We start from the raw sequence: 27,214 nt of genomic DNA on the forward strand, positions 1-27,214 counted from the left end.
CAAATACCATACGATTTCACTCATATGTGGAATTTAAGAAATGAAAAAGATGAACAAATGGGAAGGGGAAAAGAAATAGAGGGGGGGAAACAAACCATGGTAAGATTCTTAGTGATAGAGAACAAACTGAAAGTTGATGCAGGTGTGTGGGAAATGGACTAGATGGGTGATGAGTATTAAAGAGGGCATTTATTGTGATGAGCACTGGGTGTTTATGTAAGAGATGAATCACTGACTTCTGTCCCTGAAACCAATACTGCGCTATATGTTCACTAACTAGAATTTAAATAAAAATTTAAAATAAAAAAAAATAGAGAACAAAAATATTCTGAAAAATAAAGTCTAACTAAGCCACTTTTAAAAAAATAATGAATCCACTTTTATACAACTTCATGTGCATGCTTTTTTTTCTAGAAAATGTTCTGAAAATTCTTAGAGTCTATGCATTTTCTTTTTTAATTATACAGTCAAATTGACCTCCAAAATGTATGCACCACTTTACTTTCTTACTCTGTAAGAGTACTATTTTCCCCTCCTTAGCTAACCATTATTTTATTTTTTGAAGATTTATTTAATTATTTTAGAGAGGTGGTGGGGTCAGAGTGAGAGTGTCACAAGCAGACTCGGCACTGAGTGCCAAGCCACACAACAGGGCTGGATCTCACAACCTTGAGATCACAGTCTGAGCCAAAACCAAGAGCTGCAATCTCAACCAACTTTGCCACCCAGGTACCCTTTGCTAACCATTATTTTAAGTGGAAATTTAGATTAAATTAAACTTGTATCAATATAAGAGGTTATCTCATTTTAATTCCTTAATTACTTTAAAGATTTGTTTAAATTTTTAAAATGCATTTTGACTTTTTGAACTATCTATTAATAATCTGTGTCGTATGTCCCTTTTTTTTTTTTCTTGTGGATTTGTAGTTTGTGGCACATTAAAGATATTATTCCTCTATCCATTAGGGATGTCAAAATTATTTCTAAAAGTCTGTGTTTCTTTTTCTTTTAAACTTATTTTTGATGAGTTTAGAATTTATAAATTTTTACTTAAATTTTATAAATTTTTTCATGTCTTCTTTTCTAGCTTGTTGAATATGAACTTCCTTATTCAAAAGTTAAAAACATAACCTCTCTACATTATGCTAATATACATGGCATATGTGCATAATATTTAATATACATACATTCATAGGTAAGTAGATAATTGAGAAATCCAATATAATAATTTTCTCTTTTATAATTTTGTCCTTTTTGATATATTTGATTTGATAATATTGTATTTGTGACTTTTGCAGTTATGTTTATAAGTGAAAACGTCTGTTTTTATTTTCTTAAAGAATCTTTATCTAATTTGGGTACTAGGAACACACTAGACATGTAAAATTAATTGAGTCGCCTCCATTAATTCTCGTCACAAATTGTATAACATGGAATTGATCTGCCCCTGGTGACTTGGTGGAATTTGACTTTAAAAGTGTTTCTGCCATGTCTTATTTGTTCAATTTGTAAGTGTTTGGCTCAGGAACTGGCAATTTTACATTTTGATTTAATTCCTTCAAATAACTTTATTGTATAAAACGTTCTACTTATTCTGGTAACTTGAAGATTTATAACATTTTCTGAGTTTTCATATTCACTATTATAACTTATTCATGGAATTCAATTGTAATTTTTGGTTCATTTAGAAAGAGAGAGAGTGCACATACCCAAGTAGGGAGTGGAGGGGAGGGGCAAAGGGAGAAGGAGAGAAAGAATCCCAAGTAGGCTCCATGCCCAGCCTGGAGCCATATGCGGGGCTTGATCTCCCAACTCTGAGATTATGACCTGAGCCAAGATCAAGCGTCAGATGTTTATCCTACTGAGCCACCAGGGGTCCCTCAATTATAATTTTTAAATCAATATCATATGTACAGTAATGTTCCTTTTTAGGAATTCTAATACTCCAAACTCTGCTTCATGGTGGACATTGAACAGTATTTCTGAAGGTTTAAATTATAAAACTTTTTTTAAAAAACAGCTTTCAGTTTCATTTATAATAACTACTTTCTTTTTTAATTTTCCATTTTTTTCTAAATATTTTACAATAAAGTACATGTATAATAATTATGCGATGTAGTTGATATGAATGGAAATATGTGAATGTCATCTTGTCATTTGGTCTGATTTTGCTTGTTATAGTCAGAAGTATATTGCTGGCTGAATATTTCTACTTTAAAATTGTGTCACAGCATATTGCAATTTTTCCTTATCTTTCTTTCTGATTAAATTTAAGATCTTTGAAGGCAGGAATTAAATATTTATATGCCTGGTGTTTAGCACAGTACTTGAACATCTTAATTAATATGTTTTTGAGTGAAGGAAATGAATTACCTTAATTAAAAATTGTGTACATTTTATACAAAAACACTCTTTTTTGGAGACTTTAAACAAATTATCTTACCTCCCCTCCATCTCACATGTAGTGGGTATTCCAAAGCCTTCCTCCAAATATCCACAAATCATGAAATGTTTATAGTAAAGGGTCCATTCCAGTTCTGGGTTTTCTTTTTTTTTACTGATGAAATGTTAGTCTTCAGGTTTCAGTGTCTCAGTCCTGTTGTCTCTAGCATATAGCCAATAAAATCCTCAGCTCCTTTTTTGATTTGCTACTTTCACCCCAACTATTCCAACAATTCATGTTTGTGGCAGATTCTACTGAAAAGTTAGGGGTAATGCAAGGTTTTTAAATGCAGCAATAACAACAATTTTAAATAAAAGAAAACAAACAAAAAAAGTTAAAACCCAATCCATACGCTATCCACAATGCATCAGCCCAAATAATTCATATATTTTATCTCATTTGATTCTCAAAACAATTGCATCAGGTAGATACTACAATGATTACTTTCTTTTTTCCATGTGAAGAAATGAACACACAAAGTAAAGCGAGGTTGTACAGCTAACGGTTATAGTCCTAAGATAAAAACATATTAATATATGTTGTAGATTAAGAAGTTCTTTGAATCCACGCTTGGATTTTGCCACCATTTAGAATTTTTCACCAGTTAACTTCTCCCGCAGTGGTCCCGCAGTGGCAGCCTCCTATTATGTATTTTTTATCTACTCCCTCCATCTCCAACCACCTGCCTACTTCCTTCACTAACCATCCCTATGCATTTCTCTTGACTAACAGGGAATTTAGCCATCTCTTTTTTTCTATCTACTTCATATATCAGAACTTAAGTCCACAGACTCAATAGTACTTACAAATTTATTTCCAATACAAAGATAGGTTCCCTACCTATGAAGAATTCAAGCATTAGCTGTTGAAATAGTAATATTTTTTTTCACCTATAATATGTGGATATAATTTACATTGTTTTATTCAAGATCCAGTTAGCTATATTTCTTTGCATTAGCACAATATAACTTCTTGAAAAACTGCTTTTTTCTTTTTTTAAAGATTTTATTTTATAATTTGACAGAGAGAGACAAAGAGGGAATACAAGCAGTAGTGGGAGAGGGAGACGCGGGGAGCCCAATGCTGGGCTCTATCTCAGGACCCTGGGATCATGACCTAAGCTGAAGGCAGACGCTTAACAACTGAGCCACCCAGGTACCCTGAAAATTTCTTTTTCTTTTATTTCCGGGGAACTTGGAATATATGGTTGATCACTCAATAAGACAGGTCTTTTATTTCTTAGATGTCCAATATCACACAAACTATTGAAATTAATTACGGTATTATCCAAGTCCATTCATACTGACATTGCCCTAATGAACATGAGTATCCTTTGCATCTCACTGGAAATATCCTTACAGTTTTTATCCACAAATTCTAAGGGATATATTGCCTTAACAATTTCCAATAAAATGAAGCAAGAAAAATAGGTCTCTGTGGAAATAAAAGAATTCAAGTTTATGCTACTAACACAAATTTGTAGTTTATTGACATGTGTGAAAGAAATTTGGGGTTGTTATCTCTGCAAATGGATAGATTTAATAGGTTTTATGATAAATCCTGGTGAAATGCTACAGAGTGGCAAAAAATGAACGAAGTTTGTTTACAGGATATTTCAGAGTAAATAGCCCTAAACCATATGTGGTTGTTTCTAGATGCTAAGTAGAAATTACCTTCATTTGATCAAGAAATAAAAAAGAAAAAAAGGTGAAAATAAAACAAGCACAGTAATCAGAAACCAGAGCATAGTATGAAATGGAGCAAAACTTGGATTTATACTTAGTGTTTCACACTCTTATTCTATTATATGCACTTGAAATAAGTATTGGCATTACCCTCTAAATGACTGGATAAGACTATGACTAACTTGACATTGACTAACTTGACACTCTCTTCATCTTAATGATATCACTCCCAGTTCCCCCAGACAACCCGTTAATAACTTAGTGGGTCTCCTCCTTTAGTTTCAAATACAGACCAATTGTACAAATAATATAGCTATATAACTTTGTGTCACAATTTGCTTATTTTCAAGATGGAGTTATTTTACACACACTTCTCTGCATTTAATTTTTCTTTTACAAAATTTTAAAATTTTTATTTATTTTTTATTGAGGTATAATTGACATATCACATTGTATTAGTTTCGGATATGCTTAATTAACAATATACATAATTGTTCTATTACTTCTGTGTATTGCAAAATGATCACCACAATAAGTCTATTTAACATCCATCACCACACATAGTTAGAATTCTTTGTGTGTGATAAGGACTTTCAGGATCTATTCTTTAGCAATTTTCAAATATACACTATTGTTAACTATACTCACCATGCCATACATTATGTCCCCATGACTTAAGTATTTTATAACTGAAAGCTTGTGCTTTTTGACCCTCTTTACCCATTTCTAACAAACCCCAACCCTCACATCTTCATACCACTAGTCTATTCTCTTTATCTATGAGTTTTTTTTTTTCTTTGCTGTTGTTTTTGTTGTTGTTATCTTAATTCTACATACCAGTGAGTCATACAGTTTTTGTCTGTCTCTGTCTGACTACTTTCATTTAGCATAATTCCCTCCAAGGTCCATCGATGTTGTCACACATGGCAAGATTTCATTATTTTTATTGCTGAATAGTATTACAGTACGTGGGTAAACCACATGGTCTTTATCCATTCATCCATCCATCGACACAAAGGTGGTTTCCATATCTGCAGGGGTGAAAATATATTTTCAAATTAGTGTTTTTATTTTCTTCAGATAAATACCCAGAAGTTGAATTGCTGGACATATGATAGTTCTATTTTTTTTTTTTTTTGAGAGATCTCCATATTATTTTCCATAGTGACTGCACCAGTTTACATTCCTGCCAACAGTGCATGAAGGTTCCCTTTTCTCCATATCCTCACCAACAGGTTTTTTTTTTTCTTCTTGATAATAGCATTCTGTGTGAGTTAATATCTCATTTTGGTTTTGATTTGCCTTTTTCTGATTATTTGTGATGTTGAACATCTTTTCGTGTACCTGTTGGCTGTCTGTAAATCTTTGGAAAAACGTGTTAAGATTCCCTGCCCATTTTATTAATCACATTGGTCTTGTTTTGTTTGTTTTTGCTGTTGAGTTGTATGAGCACTTTATACATATTAACCCTTAATTAGATATCTCATTTGTAAATATTTTCTCCCATTCTGTTGCCTGCCTTTTGATTTTATTGATGAACATTTTGCTTTTCTTTATAAGATCTTACAAAATCTAATCCACTACCATCCTTAGCCTGTCTACTTACAGAGTGCTTCTTTATTCTTGTAAATAGTTATATGTTATTTAAGAGTGGACATACAACACAATTTATTTATCCATTTCCCTGTTACTTGTCATTCATTTTATTTAAGTTCTGGTCACAATGGACAAATAACGTTGAACATATAATCTGTCCAACTGTTGCATTATTTTTTTAAGAATAGATTTCCTGAAGTGGGTTCTTCTGAAGGCACAGCATTGTTTTTCTTAAAAGATGTCGTGAGAATGATCTCCTAAAAGGATGTAAAATTAACTAAAGGGATGTAAAATTATAGTTTCTGTGAAATGTATATGATATTATACTTCTACCTACATCACTGCATGTATTTTAAATTTTTTCCAGTCTTAAAGGTATAAAGAAAAATCTCACTTTGATTGAATTTTCTTTAATTCTAGTGAGTGTATTCATCTTTTTATGTTACTTGACCATTTGCTATTTTATATTGTCTTATATACCCATTTATAGACTGTAAGCTTTTATTTTGTATTATAGACATCATACTTTATGTCATTTTTGTTGCACATTTTTTCAAATCTATCATTTTTATTGACTTGTATGTTTTACCACACAAAGACTTTTCACGTTTATGTAATCAAATATAACTTTTATGTTTTTGACTTATGACTTATGACTTTTGTGTTTTTAATATTCTCCGTCATAGAGTATACACCACCGATTTTTGGTTTTTTGTTTTAATCCATCTGGAACTGACTTTGTAAATGGTTTAAATAGTATTCCAATTTTGAAGTCTTTTAAATGGGTAGCCTGTATTGATTTATTTCTAAATAATCTATTCTTTTTCCACTGAATTGAAATATCACATTCTTCATATATTAGAATCTCATTTTGGGGAATCTATTTCTGAATTGTATAGTCAGTTCCACAGGTCAGTGGCTTAACAACTAAGTTCTGATAACTGAAAAAAAATTAACACTCCATCACTCTAATTCTTCACATATTACTTAATTCTACCAGTGTTTATCTTTCTATATGACTTTTAAGAAGAATGAACAGCTTAAAACAAAGGATATTTTAATTAGAACTGCTTTAAATGTGTATAGTATTTCAAATTTAGTTGAATTATTATGCTAAACATACAGTCTTTACATGCAAGAAAATGGTAAACATAATATGCACTATTCACTTGCTAAGGCTAGTTTTCCTTCAACAGATTTTTAACTTTCTTTATAGGTCCTAGGCCTTTATTAAATTTAATCTTTTTTAATTTATTAATTTTTTTTAAATTTAATCTTTAAAAGTTATAAATTTTGCGCCATTATGACAGCAACATTTCCCATTTTATTTTTGTGTTTAATTTAGTATAAAGTTATTCTTTTTATTTTTCCTCCAGTTTTATTGATACAATTGACACATAACATTGTATGAGATTCAGGCATACAGTGATATTTTAATACACATATTATTGCAAAATTATTAACTTTATTACTCACATAACTTATTTTTTCTTTTTTGTGGTGAAGACATTTAAGATCTTTTAGAAACTTTTAATTACATAATACAGTATTTTTAACCATATTCACCATGCTGTAAAGTAGATCCCCAGAATGTACTCATCTTTATCTGGAACTTGGCACCCATTAGCCATCTCTGTATTGTATCTCTATTATCATCTCTCTATTTCTCCCGTTTCCAGTTCTTTATAATAATCACCATTCCTCTCTGCTTCTATAAGTTCAATATTTTTAGATTCTGCATATAAGTGACATCATACAGTATTTGGCTTTTCCTCTATGACTTATTTCATGTAGTGCCACATCTTCATGGCCCCAAATTGCCATACATGTTGTCACAAATCACAAATGGTATTATTACCTTCTCTCTCAGGCTGAATAATGTTTATAGGTATATAATTTTTATATGTATAAAATATAATACATAAATATGTAAAATATATAATATAAATACATATATATATAAATTCTTCTTTATCTATTCATCTGTAGATGAACAGTTATTCCATTTCTCGGCTAGTGTGAATAGTTCTGCAATGAACATAAGACTGCACATATCTCTTTGATACATTGTTTTCATTTGCTTTGGATAACCCAGAAGTAAGATTGTTGGATCATATGATAAAGTCTGTTTCCTGATTTCTCTCTCTTTTTTATTTTGTTCCCTTTGCTTGTTTGTTTCTTAAGTTCCACACATGACTGAAATCACATTGTATTTTGTCTTTCTCTGACTGACTTATTTTGCTTAGCATTATACTCTCCTTCCATGTTGTTGCAAATGACAAGATTTCATTTTTATGGTGGAATCATATTTCATGTATATGGATACATATATGCCACATCTTATCAACTGATGGACATCTGAGCTGCTTCCATATCTTGGCCATTGTAAATAATGCTGCTATGAACAGAGGTGCATGTATCCCTTTGGAGATAGTATTCCTGCATTCTTTGGGTAAATACCCACTAGAGCAATTGCTAGATCATGGAACTATTTTTAACTTTTTAAGGAACCTCTATACTGTTTTCTTTTTTGTTTGTTACAAATTTTTATTTAAATTATGATTAATTAGCATATAGTATAATATTGATTTTAGGAGTAGAATTAGTGATTCATCACTTACATGTAAAACCCAGTGCTCATTGTAACAAGTGCCCTCTTAAATATCCATTACCCTCTTAAATATCCATTACCCATATAGGCCATCCCCCACCCTCCTCCCTCCAACAACCCTCAGTTTGTTCTTTATAGTTGAGTCTCTTATGGTTTGCTTCCCTCTCTTTTTTTCTTCCATATGTTGATCTGTTTTGTTTCTTAAATTCCACATATGAACAAAATCATATGGTATTTGTCTTTCTCTGTCTTACTTCACTTAGCAAAATATACTCTAGGTCCATCCATGTCATTGCAAATGGCAAGATTTCATTCATTTTTTACTTAAGCAATACTCCATTATACATATACATATATACCACATCTTATTTATTCATACATCAGTAAATGGACATTTGGGCTCTTTTCATATGTTGGCTATTGTTGATAACACTACTATACACATTGGGATGTGTGTGTCCCTTCAATATGTATTTTTAAATATTTTGGGTAAATAGCTAATAGTGCAATTGCTGGGTAGTAGGGTAGTTCTATATTTAACTTTTTGGGGAACCTCCATCCTGTTTTCCAGAATGGCTGCACCAGTTTGCATTCCCACCAAGAGTGCATGAGTGTTCCTTTCTCTGCACATTCTCACCAACACCTATTGTTACTTGTTAATTTTAGTCTTCTGACAGGTATAAGGTGATATCTCCTTCTAATTTTAATTTGAATTTCCAAGACAAATAGAGATGAGAGCATCTTTCTATGTGCCTGTTGGCCATCTATATGTCTTCTCTGGAGAAATGTCTGTTCATGTCTTCTGCCCATTTTTTAATTGGATTTTTTTGGGGTATAGAATTTTATAAGTTCTTTATATATTTTGGATACTAACCCCTTTTCAGGTAGATAATTTGCAAATATTTTAATTCATTTTTTTGGTTGCCTTTTCATTTTGTTGTTTCTTTTGCTGTACAGAGGTTTCTAGTTTGATATAGACCCACTTATTTATTTTTTGTTTTGTTATTTGTCCTTTTGAGGTCATATTCAAAAACAATTATTGCCAAGAGCTATGTCAAGGCAATTTTCCTGATGTTCTCCTCCATGAGTTTTGCAACTTTAGGTCTTATGTTTAAGCTTTTAATACACTTCAAGTTAATTTTTGTGAGTGGTGTAGAGTAGGAGTCCAATTTTACTTTTTTGCATCTGAATATGAAGTTTTTCCAACACCATTTATTGAAGAGACTATTTTTGCCCATTGAGTATTCCTGGCTGCCTTGTCAAATATTAGTTGGGTTTATTTTTAGGCTATCAGTTTTATTCCATTGATCTATCTGTCTACTTTAACGGCAATTCCATGCTCTTGTGATTACCATATCTTTGTAGTATAATTTGAAATCAGGAAGCAGGATGCCTCATGTTGTGTTTTTCTTTCTCATGATTGTTTTGGTTTTTTAGGGTTTTTGTGGTTCCATACATATTTTAGGATATTTTCTTTCTATTTCTGTGAAAAATGTCATTGGACTTTTTGTCATATATAACCTTTATTATTTTGATGTACCTTTCTTTTGTATGCAATTTGTTGAGAATTTTTATCAGTAAAGGGTATTGAATTTGGCCACTGCTTTTTCTAAATCTACTGAGGTTATCTGATTTTTGTCTTTCATTCTATTAATGTGATATAATACATTTATTGATTTTCATATGTTGAGTCATCCTTGTATCCTAGGATAAATGCTATTTGATCATGGTGTATGATGCTTTTACTATGCTGTAGAATTTGGTTTGCTAATATTTTGGTGATAATTTTTAAATCTATGTTCATTAGGAATTTTGGCCTGTAGTTTTCATTTCTTGTAGTGTCTTTTTCTGATTTTGGTATCAGGGTAATGCTGGCCTTATAATATCAGTTTGGGGGTTTTCACTTCCTCTTCAATTTCTGGAAGAGTTTGAGGAGAATTGATATTAATTATTTAACGTCTTGCAGAGCTCACCAGTGAAAATATGTGGTCCTATGCCTTTGTTGTTGGTAGGATTTTTACTACTGATTCAATCTACCTATTTGTTATTAGTCTGTTCAGATTTTCTATTTCTTCATGATTCAGTCTCAGTAGATTGAATATTTCTAGAATTTATCCATTTCTTCTAGGCTATCCAATTTGTTGGCATATAATTTTTCATCATAGTCTCTTATTATCCTTGATACTTTTATGGTATCAATCATCATCTCTCCTCTTTTGTTTCGGACTTTGAATCTTCTTTTTTTTCTTTTTAGTCTAATTAAAGATTTGTCACTTTTGTTTATCCTTTCAAAAACTCAGCTTTTAGTTTGGTTTTTCCTAGTGTATTTCTGATCTCTATTTCCTTATTTCTGTTCTGATCTTTGTTTGGTTTATTCTGGTAACTTTGGGCTTAGTTTGTTCTTCTTTTCCTAGTTACTTGAGGAGTAAGTTAGATTGTTTATTTTCAGATATTTCTTTTGTCTTCATATAGGTGTTTATTACTCTACACTTTCCTGTTATAATCACTTTTACTTCATCCTGTAAGTTTTGGTATGCTGTGTTTCCATTTTTGTTTCTTTAAAAATATATTTTTTAAATTTCTTTGATTTCTTTTTTGACACATTGGTTGTTCAGGAGAAAGTTCTAAACTCCTCTAATATGTTTCCCTTACTTAGTTGTGATATATTTTACCTCACAAATATTAAACAGTGTGGCAATAGTGGACACACCTTGTTAGCAGGGAAACCTTAAATTTTCTTTTTTCTATCATGTAAGTGGTCTACTTTTGAGATTACATGCATTTTTTTGAATTTAAAAACAACCCATTGATTACAATTAGTAATGCGTGTTAAACTTTCTTCAATGCTTTTTTAAATATTCTTAAAATCAAGTATATATATATATATTTTTCTCCATAAAGTAACATGACTTTTGACAGATTTCTTAACGTCAAATAATGTTTGTTTTTCTGGAGGAATTACATGATCACAATGCATTATTTTAAAAGGGATATTTGACTGTATTTGAGATTGTTGCAATAATATTTAAAAGTGAGAGTATAGTCTTTTAGTGAACATTTATCCAGTTTTTGCATTAAAATTATACTTGTCTTACAGAAAAAAAAAAGTGGTTTTCTTTCTCTATGCTCTGTTTGTTTGTTTTTGTTTATTTGTTTTGTTTTTTAGAAACATTGGGTTTATCTCTGAAAGTTTGGTCAAATTTAACTCTGATACTACCAAGGTCTAATATTGGTATACAACTCTATTTCTATTATAACTTGATATTTTGACTTTCTACCTCCTGTGGGTCCATATAGAAAAATTATTTTTTTCCTAGGAAACTTCCCATTTTATCTCATTTTTCAACTCTATTCACCTAACAATGCAGAAACAATTTTTTTTTAATTTTTTAATTTTTTTTCATCTGGGAGGTTTTCTTCCACCTTGCTATTTTTCATTTTCTCTATCTAGGCTTTCTCCATCTTCTCATTAAGTAGGCTGAAATAGTTTGTCTTCTTTTGTTGATTTTTGATTTTATCAATGCAATAAGTTTTCAATGTATTTGTTAGTATTATAATTTTCATTTGTTCTCTAACACAGGACTCTCTTTACTTTATTAACTCTTTACTTAGGCTCTCCCTTCTCCCAAGAGAGGGGACCCATTTTTGGTTGTTGTTGTTGTTGTTGTTTCTCTTTCTTTATAAAGAAAAAAAATTAATAATTTCTAATTTTGTTGCTGTCATGGGACAGGAGATCAAAGATTATATCACTGCTGAAAATACAGATAAAAAGTAGGGCATATTGGGGGAAAGCATAGAAGCAGAGAAGTAGCAGAGCACCAACAGTCCTGTGAACTCTCAATTCACAGCATAGACTAAGCATAGTTGTGCCAAATGCTCTATGAACACAGATGCAGCTACCTGGGCATCTGACTCAGAGGAAGCTGAGATCAAATAGGAGTTCCACTCAATATTATGTTTGTAGTTTAGTCTGAAAGAGACTAGGGGACATCTAGTTCCTCCAAGTAACAAAGACTAAATTAAGGCATCTTGGGTTCAAAGGTGATACTAGTAATTCTACATCCTAAAGACTGTGGTCTTCTACTAAGGTTCCAGCAGAATGAACTTGCATGCGAGAAATGATGACAAAAGCCAATGAATGGTCTTATCTTTGTACAAATATCTTCAGTCAAACTGACCAACTGTCTGCTAAGCCACCAAAAAGAGAAAGGAAATAAGTTTCCCATGTCATCCAGTTATGTCTCTTTTCAGCTGCACTGCAGTCAAAGAAAATTGTTTGAAATATTTACATGTTTTGCAATTTATTAAAGTTCTCTTGGTCCTCTAACATGATCAAATACATTCTTGAAGAGAAGATTTATTCCTCATGCTGATGTATAAAGCTTGATATGCACCTATAACATCTACCTAATTATTTATATCTGAGTGTAAGAGAAGTGTATTAAAATGTGTTTTTTTATCTATAGTAGGTATCTATTTTTATTTTTTTTAATTTTTCATAAAATACATTGTTACTTTAGCTCATACGGTGATATTAATAATTGTTATACTTCATTGGAAATATAGCTTTTAGTATCCCTATGATTTCTTTCTCTTATTTAATACTTCTCTTCTATTGAATGTTTTTTAGTCTTGTGTGGTGCTGTTCCCTAGTAAGAGAACTACAAGGTGAGGGTGCTTGTGCAGAGGTAAGAGTGAGCCAAAGAAGCTTTTACAATTTTCCAAATTTATATCTTCTCTGAGGTTGTCACAGTGAGGAACACAAAACATTAAATCTTTTTGTGACCTTTTCTGTTTCACAGTTAAGTCACATTCAGGAATGTTTCCCTGCCTCCGGATCTGTGATTCCCAGTCATTCAGGCCTTGTTTTCCAAAAAACTTCTCCCACTTTCAGACATTTTATTTTACTATTATGGGAATTTCTGGACTTTCACTCTCCTGAACCTACTCTCTTTTCTATGATATTTTTCTCTTGGTTCTTCTTCTTTGAACTTGGTTCTTCTTTCAATTCCCCCTCTAAATTAATCTCAGTGCTTATGGGAGGGAGTATTTTTTTGATATTTCTGAAAATCACAGCACTATTTGATCTTCTTATGTTAAATAGTTAAGGTGTTTCTTGTTATTTGTTTGTCATTGCTTACAACTTACAGTTTATGAGAAAATAGCCCAGATTTGCCTAATTTCCTTGGGCTCAATCAAGCTTCTACTTGAAGTTGATTTTTTTTTTTTTCCATTTGGTATTTTATTTTATCTTTGGCAATTATAGAATTCCACAGCTCAGAGTGCAGATCATCTCCTCTTCCACTCGTACTACTCCTTCCAACAGATTGCTCATTTTGTGCTGGTCTTGCTATTGGTGGTTTGGGCATACAGGCCCCCCTCTCCACCTCCTGAGGTTCATGGAGTTAATATTTCACGGTTTTCATTGAAGATATCATCTGTGGAGTATTTCCTTTGTTAGCCAGACTGATCTCTTTGGTTTTAGGAGGAGTTTTGGGGAGATTCCAGAATAATGTTGCCTTTGTAATCCCAACATCTATGATATAATTTTGTTTTTGATTTTATAACTATTAGAGACTTAGAGTTGCAAAAAAACAGATTATTTTTTCCACACAACAGTGAAAGTTTCTGCCTTCTGTTTCATGCTTTAATTTGTAAACTGTTTCTCTAATCCTCTTTCTCTTAAGTTTTTCAGTATCATTAAAAGAAGTCATAGTCCTCACTTTTTTTATGGCATTCATAGTGTTCCAGTTCAGAGTCTCATCACTTAACACTAGCTAGCTGTTTACTTTCTATCTCTAACCAAATGAAAATTCCCTCAAATCCCTGATGATCATTGTTATAATCACCACCAGTAGCAATTTTTGAATCAGTGAGGTTGTTTAAAAGCAAATGAAAGCAACTCAGTTGTAAGCAAGACTTTTGTTTATTAAAATGATAGTGAGAAAAACACTTAATTTCTTAAAAAGACTAGAAAATCTGGTTTAGAAGCCATGTAGCCAGGAGCTATGGCCCAAATCATACAGACTTGTTCAATGAGGGTCTTTTTGCCAATGCACCTAGGGAGATATTATAGTTTGCCCTGCTAATATCACTCACATTGGCACTAGAAGCTGCTTCTAGAAACATTATCACTGGTGCCTCTGAAAACCAATTGCATATGGAAGTACTGCTGTTACTCATTACCTAAATGGATATTCATGGTCTTCTGATTCAGTTTCTGGAATGGGCAATCAGCTTGAGAAGCCTTTGATATATACTCATTTTCTAGCTGCAACAGTAAAAAAAATAAAAATAAAAGTCATATTTTTAGCCTCTCAAGTGGGAGATGGTAACTGTTTTTTAAGTTAAGGATTATCTCAATAATATCAGTGTATTCATTTATTAAGCAGAGAGGAATGAAGAATGCTATTACAATTACAACACTAATTTGCTTCTGCATATTCTGATTCATTGAAAGAAACATGGATTTTATTTGGTCATTATATGTAGCATGGCTTTGAAAGAAAATATGTATGTCTATGTGTGTGTGTATATACACATATATGTACATATATGCATTTATTAATCAGATTAATGCTTAAAGAATGTTAAAAACAATGTAATAAGATTAGGTAAATACATTTAAAATTCCTTTGAATACAAAAAGGTAGTAACTCAAAGTACTATAAAAAATTTAAATGCATAAGATTTAACTGTGACCCAAAATGCAATTATTCATGTTTTCATTTTGGCACTTATTTAGCATTACAAATAATGGAAATAAAATCCTAAAACATAAAATTTTATGTCTGTGAAATGTAAAGAATGTCAGTAGACAGGATAGTTATAAAATTTAATGCTAACATGCTATAAGTACACTCATTTCTAAAACTTAAAGGAGATATTTTCACAATCAATTTATTTCTAGAAATTTTCTTCCTAAGTAGGATAACACTTTGTTTTAAAGGGCTCAATATTTTTTACTAGTGAAATATAATTGTATTTCGAAATATGTTGTCTTAAATGTAATAAATCTGAATTCAGAATAAAATGGGGTGGCATCCATCATATTTGTGGTTGTGGTTGAAGAGATAATATTTGACATCAATAGCTCAATTTTTGCATTCTCTCTTTGCTAATGGTATGTTTAATTATGTACAAAGATACATAATGAGTCACATTTTATTCCTTTTGCTGTTGTCTTTTTTTACTTAAATTCAATTATCCAATATTTAGTACATCCTTAGTTCAAGATTCAGTTAATCATCCATTGTATGATGGTGCTCTTCACATTACATGAACTCCTTAATTCCCACCACCCAGTTATCTCGTGCTCCCCACCCACCTCTCTTCAAGCAACTCTCAGTTTCCTGTAGTTAAAATTCTCACATGGTCTGTCTCCACCTCTGATTTCTTTCCATTCAGTTTTCTTTCCCTTCCCCTATGATCCTCTGCACTGTTTCTTATATTCCTCATATGAGTGAATCCATATGAAAATTGTTCATCTCTGATTGGCTTATTTTCTCAGCATAATACCTTCCAGTTCCATCCACATCGGTGTAAATGGCAAAACATCATCCTATTGATGGCTGAGTAGCATTCCATTGTAGATATATACTGCCTTTTTTTTTTTTTCTTTTTAAAGATTTTATTTAACAGAGAGAAATTGGGAAAGCACAAGCAGGGTGAGGGGCAGACATAGAGAGAAAGAAACAAGCTCCCCACTGGGCAGGGAGCCAGATGTGAGGCTTAATCCCAGGACCTGATATCACAACCTGAGCCAAAGGCTGTTCTGTAGCTTAACCAACTGAGCCACCCAGGCACCCCTACTGCATCTTCTTTATCCATTCCTCTGTCAATGGATATCTGGGCTCTTTCCATAGTTTGGCTATTGAGGACATTGCTGCTATAAACATTGGGGTACAGGTGCCCCTTTGGATCAGTACATTTGTATCTTTGGGGTAAAGACCTAGTAGTGCAATTGTTGGGTTGTAGGGTAGCCCTATTTTTAACTTTCTGAGGAACTACCATACTGTTTTCCAGAGTGGCTGCATATGCAATAGTATAAAAGGGTTCCACTTTCTCTGCATTCTTGCCAACATTTGTTGTTTTCTCACTTATTAATTTTAGTCATTCCACTGTTGTGAGGTGGTATCTCATTTTGGTTTTGACTTGTATTTCCCTGATGCCAAGTGATGTGGAGCAATTTTTCATGTGTCTGTTAGCTATTTGTATGTCTTCTTTGGAGAAATGTCTGTGCATGTCTTCTGCCCATTTCTTGACTGGTTATTTGTTTTTTGGGTGTTGAGTTTGATAAGTTCTTTATAGGACTTGGATACTAGCCCTTTTCTGATATGTCATTTGCAACTATCCTGTCCCATTGTATAGGTTGTCTTTTAGTTTTGCTATTTCCTTTGCTGTGCAGAAGTTTTTATCTTGATGAGGTCCCAATAATTTCTTTCCTTCTTTCTTTCTTCCTCTCTTTCTTTCTTTCTTCCTCTCTTTCTTTCTTTCTTTCTTCTTTCTTTCTTTCTTTCTTTCTTTCTTTCTTTCTTTCTTCCTTTCTTTCTTTCTTTCTTTTCTTATTTCTCTGTCCTTTAGAATCATGTCTAGCTAGAAGTTGCTGTGGCCAAGGTCACAGAGGTTGCTGCCTATGTTCTTCTCTAGACTTTTGATGAATTCCTGTCTCATCCATTTTGAGTTTTTCCTTGTGTATGGTGCAAAAAAATGGTCCAGTTGTTGGACGTCCAGGTGTCTCAGTTGGTTAAGTGTCTGCCTTTGGCTCAGTCATGATCCCAGAGTCTTGAAATCAAGTCCCACGTTGGGCTCCTTGCTCAGTAGAGAGCCTGCTTCTCTCTCTGCCTGCCACTTCCCCTTCTTGTGCTCTCTCTCTGACACATAAATAAATAATACCTTGAAAGAAGGAAGGAAGAAAGGAAGGAAGGAAGGAAGAAGGATAGAAAGAGAGAAAGAAAGGAAATTGTCCAGTTTTATTCTTCAACATGTGGCTGTCCAATTATCCCATCACCTTTTGTTGAAGAGACTGTCTTTTTTCCACTGGATTTTTTTTTTTTTTTTTTTTTTACTGCTTTGTTAAAGAATTGTTGACCATAGACCTGAGGGTCAGTTTTTAGGTTCTCTGTTCTGTTCCATCAATCTATGTCTCTGTTTTGTGCCAGTCTTGATTATTACAGCTTTGTAATAGAGCTTGAAGTCCAGAATTGTGATGCCACTAACTTTGGTTTTCTTTTTCAATATTTCTCTGACTATTCAGGGTCTCTTCTAGTTCCATACATAGTTTAGGATTATTTGTTCCAGCTCTATGAAAAATGTCAATGGTATTTTGAGAGGTATTGCTTTGAATGTGTAGATTGCTCTAATAGCATAGACATTTTCACAATATTGGTTCTTCTGATCCATGAGCATGGAATGTTTTTCCATTTCTGTATGTCTTCCTCAATTTCTTTTCTTTTTTCTTCTCTCTCTCTCCCTCTCTCTCTTATTTATTTATTTATTTATTTATTTTGGGGGTAAGTGTTCTGTAGTTTTTCGAGTACAAATCCTTTACCTAAATCGAATCTAAATACAAATACAATACCTAAATACAAATCCTAAAGGATTTACCTCTGGTTAGGTACATTCCTAGATATATTATGGTTTTGGATGCAGTTTTAAATGGAATCAATTCCTTAATTTCTCTTTCTTCTTTCTCAGTGCGTAGAAATGCAACTGATTTCTGTGTGTTGATTTTATATCCTGCTTCATTGCTGAATTCCTGTATGAGTTCTAGGAATTTGGGGGTGGAGTCTTTGGGGTTTTCCACATAACGTATCATGTCATCTATGAAGAGGAAGAGTTTGACTTCTTCTCCATCAATTTGAATGCCTTTTATTTCTTTTTGTTTTCTGATTGCTGAGTCTTAGGCTTCTAGTACAGTGTTGACCAACAGTGGTGAGAGTGGACATCCCTGTCATGTTCCTGACCTTAGGGGAAATTCTCTGATTGTTCTAGTGGGTCATACTCACTTTCCTGTTGACTCGGGAGAAGATGAAGAAAGGGGTTCACCAAGGGTTTCACTTATGATACTAGTGTCATAAACTGATTTTTATTAAATACTTTTTCTTTCATTCATTTCTTTCACTTTGTTTCTTTTTTTCTTTTAAGATTTTGTGTATTTATTTGAGAAAGAAAGAGCAAACCTGAACCCTGGGGGATGGGGGTACAGAGGGAGAAAGAGAAGCAGACACCCTACCTAGCAGGGTGCCCTCGAGATCATGACCTGAGCTGAAATCAGACAATTAACCAACTGAGCCACCCAGGGGCCCCTTTCACTTTGTTTCTATAGTAGTAGAGATTACAAAACAAATTACCCTCTGATCAGAACCAGGCAATGGGGAATGAAATGAGTCAATAACTTAAGAAAACTGATCAAAATCTGATTGTTTTTATTATATACAAAGGGACAGTTTATTCTTAGTAAATGACACAATAGACTAAATGACAATTTAGAGTTTATCAGATCTGGTTAGGCATGAGTATGCGTGTGTGTTGGCATGTGCACACATGTAATACATATTTCCAACACTAGAAAGGGTACCTTTGTGTTCAGAATGATTACCCTTAGTAATGTCAAAGTACCACATTTTACACTAGATGTAAATATTTGGTGTGTTTGTAAATTACATGCCGAATTTCAAATTGCTTTACTAGATAATGGTATTTTTAATCCACATTTTATCTCCCAACCATAAATTGTGTATTTACACAACTCCCAATAGATTTTAGGAAGATAGCTCACAATAAATCTTAAAGTATTCAGTATGGAGGAAATTTATCTAAAATGTGTTATATTTTACTGTGCTTTGCAGTACATTTTTTACATTGAAGTGGAAACATTACTTGTTCCAGTAATTTAATAAGTTATGCAGCCTTATAATAAAATGTTTTTATTAATTATTATTTTATATGCATATTATCTTGGTTGTGGAAGCATGTGCTTTAATTCAAATACATATTAATTTATGAATGAAATATATTTTATGACTTCACAAATTATTAGCCTTTAAACACAATTTATATAAAATGATTTCTATGAGCATGTATTTAAATTTAAAAAGGCATTAGTAAGTAAATATCAACTTATTTTACTTACTAGAATCTAAGGAACTTTCTCATTGTGGGATGCCTGCAATCAATACTGATGTTAAACAGCATTTCACTTGTCTTATTAAATGGTTTCACTTTTTGTAAATTTTACAGTCATCCCTGAGACATAAAACCAATGGAGCATATCAGTTTGGATATTTTAATATCCACCGTGAATGTAGATATCTGGTACAACCCTAAATATACATATGTAGACATAGAAATATTTATCAAAATTCACCAGGTCAAGGAACAATCTCTTCTCACTCTCTTAATAGCTATGGGAAAATCTTGGTTTCAGGCAACTGTAGAAAGTAATATTTCATTGTTATGATATAATCAGATGACTCTATTGAGTGATGACAACATATAGTCATACATAATATTTTTATGTGTAGCAAAATTCAGAAGCATCTTTTTTTCAATAACATTTTACCTATTAGTGTTGCTACTGACAGGACTTACTTGCTACTTGACAGCATGTAAACCATGTAAAGGATGTCTGAAATCCTCTTTGATAGCCCAATTTTATTTCCCAATACAAGTTAGCATGCTATACTTTATTCTTTATCAAATGACAGAATGATATAGTGAATATAAACCTCTGAGTTATTCTTAGATCTCTGTTTCAAATGAAGCTCTACAAAAGAAATAAAATAAAATAAAATAGAAGGCAGTTATAAGTTTTCATTTTTATTTCATATTTTTTTCTGGGCAATGCCACTCATAGCTAAAAGATTGACAGAAACCATGCTGGCATGATCTATGCTCCTTGGCCACCAGAGACAAGTCCCATTTTTATCAAATTAATGCTTCAGGCATTGAATTTATCGTAATAGAAACTAAAGAATTAGTGAGAGCAGATCTAACCTGAGGGCTGACTTCATGGTTTTTGTGATATGAGGAGTCACCTGAGGCACTTGCTTAGAATGGCCCACACTTAGTGCTCTGTTGTTGCCATTTTGAAATTCATGATAATTACTCAACAAATGGTCACCATTTTTATATTACACTTCCCCTGAAGATTATGTAACTTGTCCTGCCCAAACTGTATAGAAAATCAGCAACCTTTACAGAAATCCATTGTTTGGTAGATTGTTCTAAGGGCTAATTGATGAAAGTATCAGTTGTTCAGTTCTTTGTTTTTCATTTTCCCCTTGCATCTTTTTTTATACAAAGATTTTGAGCCTCTCCTTTAGGCGGGAACATAGAAAGGAAAGCAAGTCTTACTTATCTTTATAGCCTCAATGCCTCGCACACACATAGAAATTATTAGTCAAATGTTTGCTTAAATGAATTTAATTGCCCAGCTGTAATGTTAGAGGGCATTTATTAGAAATGATCATTGTTCTGTCACAGATTTATTTTTGCCACATTGAATTATGGTGGTAAAGTTTGTATGAAATATGTATATTTGGGGCACCTGGGTGACTCAGTGGGTTAAAAAGCCTGTGCCTTCAGTTCAGGTCATATCCCAGGGTCCTGGGATGGAGCCCCGCATAGGCTCTCTGCTCAGCGAGAAGCCTGCTTCTCTTCCTCTCTTTGTCTGCCGCCTCTCTGCCTACGTGAGATCTCTGTTAAATCAAAAAAATAAAATAAAATAAAATATGTATATTTAATGAATAGATAGCAATACCAATACTAACACTTAAAAATATGCGTGATAAAATAACAAGTATCATTTCTGCTTTTGAAAATTCTTAAACTAAATAGAGGCAAAAGAATGTGAAAAATAAAACTTTAAAATGAGTTGATATGACTTTTCCAATGTGGAGACTAAGAATATATAATATATATATTTACAAAATAATTTTATAGAATTTAGAATTTGAAGAAATTACCCCACTCAAAATTATTGGAATATTTCCTGTGAGTTTAAACAAACAAAGCAAATATTCATATTTCTTTAATAGTCCCATAGTCCCATGACAACTGCCTATTTTCCTATATTCTTTGAATCCCAAGTTTCTATGAGCTTCCTTCAACACATTCCTTCATAAACAAGTAGCTTAAGACTCACATCAAAAATAAGTAAATTTTGAAGCAAGTTAGTCTTCAATTTTGTTTGTTTCTTAAGTTTTTTATATTTTCAGAAAAGTTATTCAACTCATTTGAAGATTGCTTTATCCAACCAATGGGAAATTTTCTTCAAATGGGTTGATTAATAGTATTTTTCTTTTTTTTTTTTTCAATTTCATTGAGGTCGAATTGACATATATAGTTGTCAGATATTTAAGTATACATTGTGAAAACCAGATGAATGAATACATTGTGAAAAGATTTCCTCTTCAAGGTAATTAACACTTCAATCACCTCACATATTTATCAGGTTTGTTTTGTTTTTGTGTTTGATTTATGATTTTTGTGGGGTTTTTTTGAGGGGGTGAAAACTCTCAGCAAATTTCAATTATATAATCCAGTGTTATCAACTATGTTATATGTACTATGTATACTATGTTATACATTAGGTCCTAAGATGTTATTCATTTTATAGCTGAAATTTCGTGCCCTTTTACCAAACTCTCCCTATTTCACCTACTCCTAGCCCCTGGCAACCACTTTTTCTACTGTTTCAGTGAGTTTGAATTTTTTTTTAACTACACCTATATGAGCTACTGTGTAGTATTTGTCTTTTTTTGTCTGACTTATTTCACTTAGTGTAATGCATTCAGTGTCCATCTATGTTGTTACAAATGGCTGGATTTCCTTCTTTCTTGTGGCTGAATAATGTGCCATTATAATATATACCACACCTTTTTTTATCCATTGATCCATAGATAGATACAGGTTGTTTCCAGATCTTGGCTATTGTGAAAAATCGTGCAATTATCAGGGTGTAAAGATATTTCTTCATGATCCTAATTCATTTCCTTTAGATATGTACACAGAAGTAGGATTGCAGGATCATATGATAGTTCTATTTTTAATTTTTTGAGGAGCGTCCTCATGGTTTCCATACTGGCTGCACCAATTTACATTCTCACCAAGAGTGCACAGGTTTCCCTTTTCTCCACATCCTTATCAGCATTTGTTATCTAGTGCCTTTTGCTAATAGCAGTTCTAACACATGTGAGGTGATATCTCATTGTGGCTTTGATTTGCATTTCTCTGATGATTAATGATGCTGAGCATCTTTTTATGTACCTGTTGGCCATTTGTTTGTCTTCCTAAAAAAAGTCTCTGCTCATTTTATAATCAGATTTTTTTTCTTTTCTTTCTTTTTTTTTTTTTTTTTTTTTTACTCTTAGGTTGTGTGAGTTCTTCATTTGTTTTGGATATTAACCCATCAAATAGATGATTTGCAAATATCTTCTCCTATTTCATAGTTTACCTTTTCATTGTAATGGTTTTCTTTGTTGTGCAGAAGCTTTTGAATTTGATGTAGTCCTATTTCTTTATTTTTTATGTGTTGTCTTTAGTTTTTATATCAAATTCAAAAAATTTTTACCAAGACTGGTATCAAGGAACTTTTTCCCAGTGTTTTCCCCTAGGATTTTTATGATTTCTGGTCTTATGAATAGACACATAATTTTTCTAGCATGTGTATTTAAGTTAATTCAAAGTTTTAATACTGTTTATTAATGGGATTTAGAAGAAATCTCATGATGAAATGGAAAATTTTTTTCTGTAGTTCCCTAACGATCCTTTTTATAATTGTAATTTTATGTAACAGGACTTAAAAAATAATAATGAGAAAGAAGAGAAAAAATAGGAAAGAAGGAAGGAAGGAAGGAAATGACCAAAATTTCCATTGATATATAGAAGAGCCACAATATCATTACAGTGTTATTTATTATCTGCATGTTAATTGTTAGTTTTCACTTCATTTAAGTGAATTCTTCTAAAATTGGTCATTATTAATTACGGTTATAAAATATGCTTCTGGAAGGTTTCTTTATGTGAACTGACTTATAGGGAATTATTCTCTTGAGACAAATTATATCCCTTAATTATGATTTGTTAAATTACAAAAAGGTTTCATTATGGGGGTGCCTGGGTGGCTCAGTGGGTTAAGCCTCTGCCTTTGGCTCAGGTCATGATCTCAAAGCCTTGGGATTGAGCTCTGTATAGGGCTCTCTGCTCAGTGGGGAGCCTGCTTCACCCTCTCTCTCTGCCTCCCTCTCTGCCTACTTGTGATCTCTCTGTCAAATTAATAAATAAAATCTTAAAAAAATGTTTCATTATGAACATTAATTTTAATGTGAAATACACACATTTATAATTTTATGATTTACATACTTCTATAAAAATACTCATCTCCAAGGCTTTTCACAGATCATTTGCTGAAATCAGATGGAAGATTAAGCTGATCCTGGGCATAGCCATGTTTGTTTGAGGAGTCATCTGGAACCATTCTAATTAGGAAAATAATGGACAAATCAATTTTATGTCTTCTTTTATCCCAGATAAGTCTGATACATATGAGTTACAGGATGTTTTCTGAATTCTGCATTTCTAGACAACAGTTTGGATCTTGAAAAAACATCAAAATCTACTGACAGGAAGTAGACCTCCATGCATCCATGAAGAAAGAAAGGTAATAGAAAAGGTGGATTATTATAGATTTAGTTAATACGTACTGCACATACAACTATCATAAAAAATAAATGCAGATGAATTTGGAATAACACTGATTATACACATGAATTCCTGCCTTCGGAAAATAATCAGTTGCCAGAAGTCTTATCCTAAGAAATCTACATAGAATTTAGACCCTCAAATATATTTCTGACTATAATTCATGAGTGAAATGTTAGAAAAACTTAATCTCCTTATCACAATCCCCTAAAACTGGGGTGCCTGGGTGGCTCAGTGGGTTAAGCTGCTGCCTTTGGCTCAGGTCATGATCTCAGGGTCCTGGGATCGAGTCCCACATCGGGCTCTCTGCTCAGCAGGGAGCCTGCTTTTCTCTCTCTCTCTCTCTCTCTCTCTCTCTGCCTGCCTCTCCATCTACTTGTGATCTCTCTCTGTCAAATAAATAAATAAAATCTTTAAAAAAAATCCCCTAAAACTCCTAAAACCAAATAGATCTTCATTCTGCTTAATTACAAAAAATTGAAAGTTTCTAAAGTGTTATGCCTGAACCTGTGTGGGTGACCTCATTTATTCTGTATAAATCACAAAGATATGCTACAGCAAAAAGAAATATTTGTGTATGTATATACATATGTAAACATAGGTATGTGCATAAGCTTGTGTGTGTGTAAATGGACATATAAGTAGATAAATAGGTAGATAGATACAATTTTGTCATTTCAGGCTTATATGTACTTGCTTTATCTTAATCTTAGCTCATTTCCTTTCTTTACCCTGTTAGAAAGAAAAATAAAACAACTTGTTCATTATGTATTTTTATAGTAAGTAGGGTATTTTTTAATTTTTACCCTGGAGGTCAAAGCTTTGATTAGAGATACAAATATATCTTCATTCGTATGCTACATCTTTGCATTCCACTTCAGTTTTGACTTTGGGTTTTTTATAGTGAGTCCTTGGTGACATTATTTTGTTAGGCTACTCAAAAAGAAATAGAGGTAAATACATCATTAAAAACACCAGTAAAATAATATCAGACAAAAAGTTCAATGTGTTATCAAGAGAAAAAATAGTAAGGTAATTCATACATTCCAACACTTTCATCCAAGAGACTGGGAGAATTTTCAAGAAACTTACCACAGGAAAATGTAATAATGTTTAGAGTATAGATGGCAGTAATTGCAACAAAGGAAGGTATCTAAATTCTATACATGGTTTGGTAATAACATATGTTGTCCAAAAGTCTGTTTACAATCAGTAGCAAAGCATGGCTATCAATAGCAAATAACATTAACTGCAAAGAGCCTTTACTTAGAAACAGGCATTTGTTTCAGAATAAGTGAGCACATTTCTCAAAACATTAAAATCAACCAGTTAAAGCAAGATTCATATATATGGAACTAGTTGCTATCCTGTATATTCATGAAGGAATCATACCTATTGAATAGAATGTTATTAATGTTTGCGAAGATGATCAATTAACAACCAGACCTGCCCTCTGAATATTGATCCATTTTTTATGCCTTTGATTAAAAAGTTTCCTGAAAGAATAACACTCAAATCTAAATTCTGAATATTGAATAAAGCTGCAATTTGAAAACATTGAAAAATATGGAAAATTTTACTCCTTGATTGAAAAGGTTAAGATATATTTTAGTCGTCTGTCACAGTCAGCTTTCTTCCCTTCACTTTGTGAAAAATTAGACATTTACAACACCTTTAAGTTCCCTTTATTGATTCATATTATAGTGATGGGCTGAGGAAGGACACATAAGACAGAGAAAAAAATGCAAAAACTTTATCCAAAATGCAAGTGATGAGGAGAGCCTGGGTGGCTCAGTCTAGGTTAAATGCCTGCCTTCGGCTCAGGTCATGATTCCAGGGTCCTGGGATAGAGCCCCACATCAGACTCTCTCTTCAGTGGGGAACCTGCTTCTCTCTCTCCCACTGTCTGTGGCTTCCTGTGCTTGTGCTTGTGCATGTTCATGCCTTCTCTCACACAAATAAATAAATAAAATCCTTTAAGAAATGTAGGTAATGAATCACTAAATTCTACTCCTGAAAACAATATAAGCCTATATGTTAACTAACTAGAATTTAAATAAAATCTTGAAACAAAAATAAATGCATAATACATCCAATGTTCTATATACACATATGTAAATTTCCAACTGGTTTTCTAAGGTATAGAATAGTATGGAGTTAATAGCGTAGACTCAAGCCACACAGCATTCAAAACAGATTAGAAGGATCATCTCACAATGTATATGTTGCAATTGTAGTCTCATGTTGGGTGGTATGGTTTCCCTAAAATAAGACCTAGAAACAGGTTTACCCAACCACTCTTACTATCACAAAGGACTCACTGAAAACCCAACTGGACACATTCTAGGTTAAAAAAAAAAAAAGATTCAGTTAAAAAAGAAAATGTTATTTGCAATATTTTGTATCACCAATACTACATTTGCAACTACAGAAACTCTAAAAAACTTAAAATTATCACTCTTACATTCAAGAAGCTTAAATCTAGATAGATCAAATAAAATAAATGTAATGAACTTAAATAAATTAGGGGCTTAACTAATTCAGAGAAGTGAGTTATTATTAGTATTGAATTTGGCATCAGTTGTTATTCATAATATTTATCTTTCTCAATGACAGGATTTCAAATATTTTCAAGCAAATATGACACGTGACAAAACTTGTGAGGTTGATATTAGGCTACATTTATGAGAAGATCTGCTATTCTTTACACATTTAAGTATAGTGTGCCTTAGTAAGTTGATGAATAATGAGACAGACAAGAAAGCTTTTTTCAGTAAGTACCTAATAAAATTAATACTAACACTAATTTATTCACAAATTTCAGTTCAGTGCTTACCATGATCTTATATTGATGTTTGGCACTGGAAAGATGACAATGAATAAGACAGGTGTAGTTCTTGTTTTATAAGGCACACAGACCAGTATCTTTTAAAGGACAATGTTTATTAAAAGGCAGTAAATAGGTGAACTTATTTATCTATTGAAAATAATCATTTTTATTTGAGGGCTTAACTATGAGTTACCATAAAGATGTATCTAAGAACTTGGAAATAAAGAGATTAAAACTGTCTTCTGAGTTAAAATTTAACTCAATATATTCTGGTTTAGAGAAAAGAGCAACAAAGTCATCTTAAAAATAATGGCTTCAAACTTTTATGACAAACTGTAACTTAC

General features: G+C 32.4%; 1 long non-coding RNA gene across 1 annotated transcript in view; it reads left to right on the top strand.

The window, feature by feature from the left end:
* Positions 1-622: 622 nt before the first annotated feature.
* The window catches only part of LOC309847029, a 77,304-nt gene continuing 50,712 nt past the window's right edge, over positions 623-27,214 (top strand). The window contains exons 1-3 of the long non-coding RNA XR_014302267.1: positions 623-729; positions 1,088-1,195; positions 23,922-23,999. This is a non-coding gene — a long non-coding RNA (uncharacterized lncRNA). The remainder of the gene's footprint in view (positions 730-1,087; positions 1,196-23,921; positions 24,000-27,214) is intronic.

Source organism: Mustela nivalis (assembly GCF_964662115.1).
Source record: "Mustela nivalis genome assembly, chromosome: 1".
Taxonomy (NCBI): Eukaryota; Metazoa; Chordata; class Mammalia; order Carnivora; family Mustelidae; genus Mustela; species Mustela nivalis.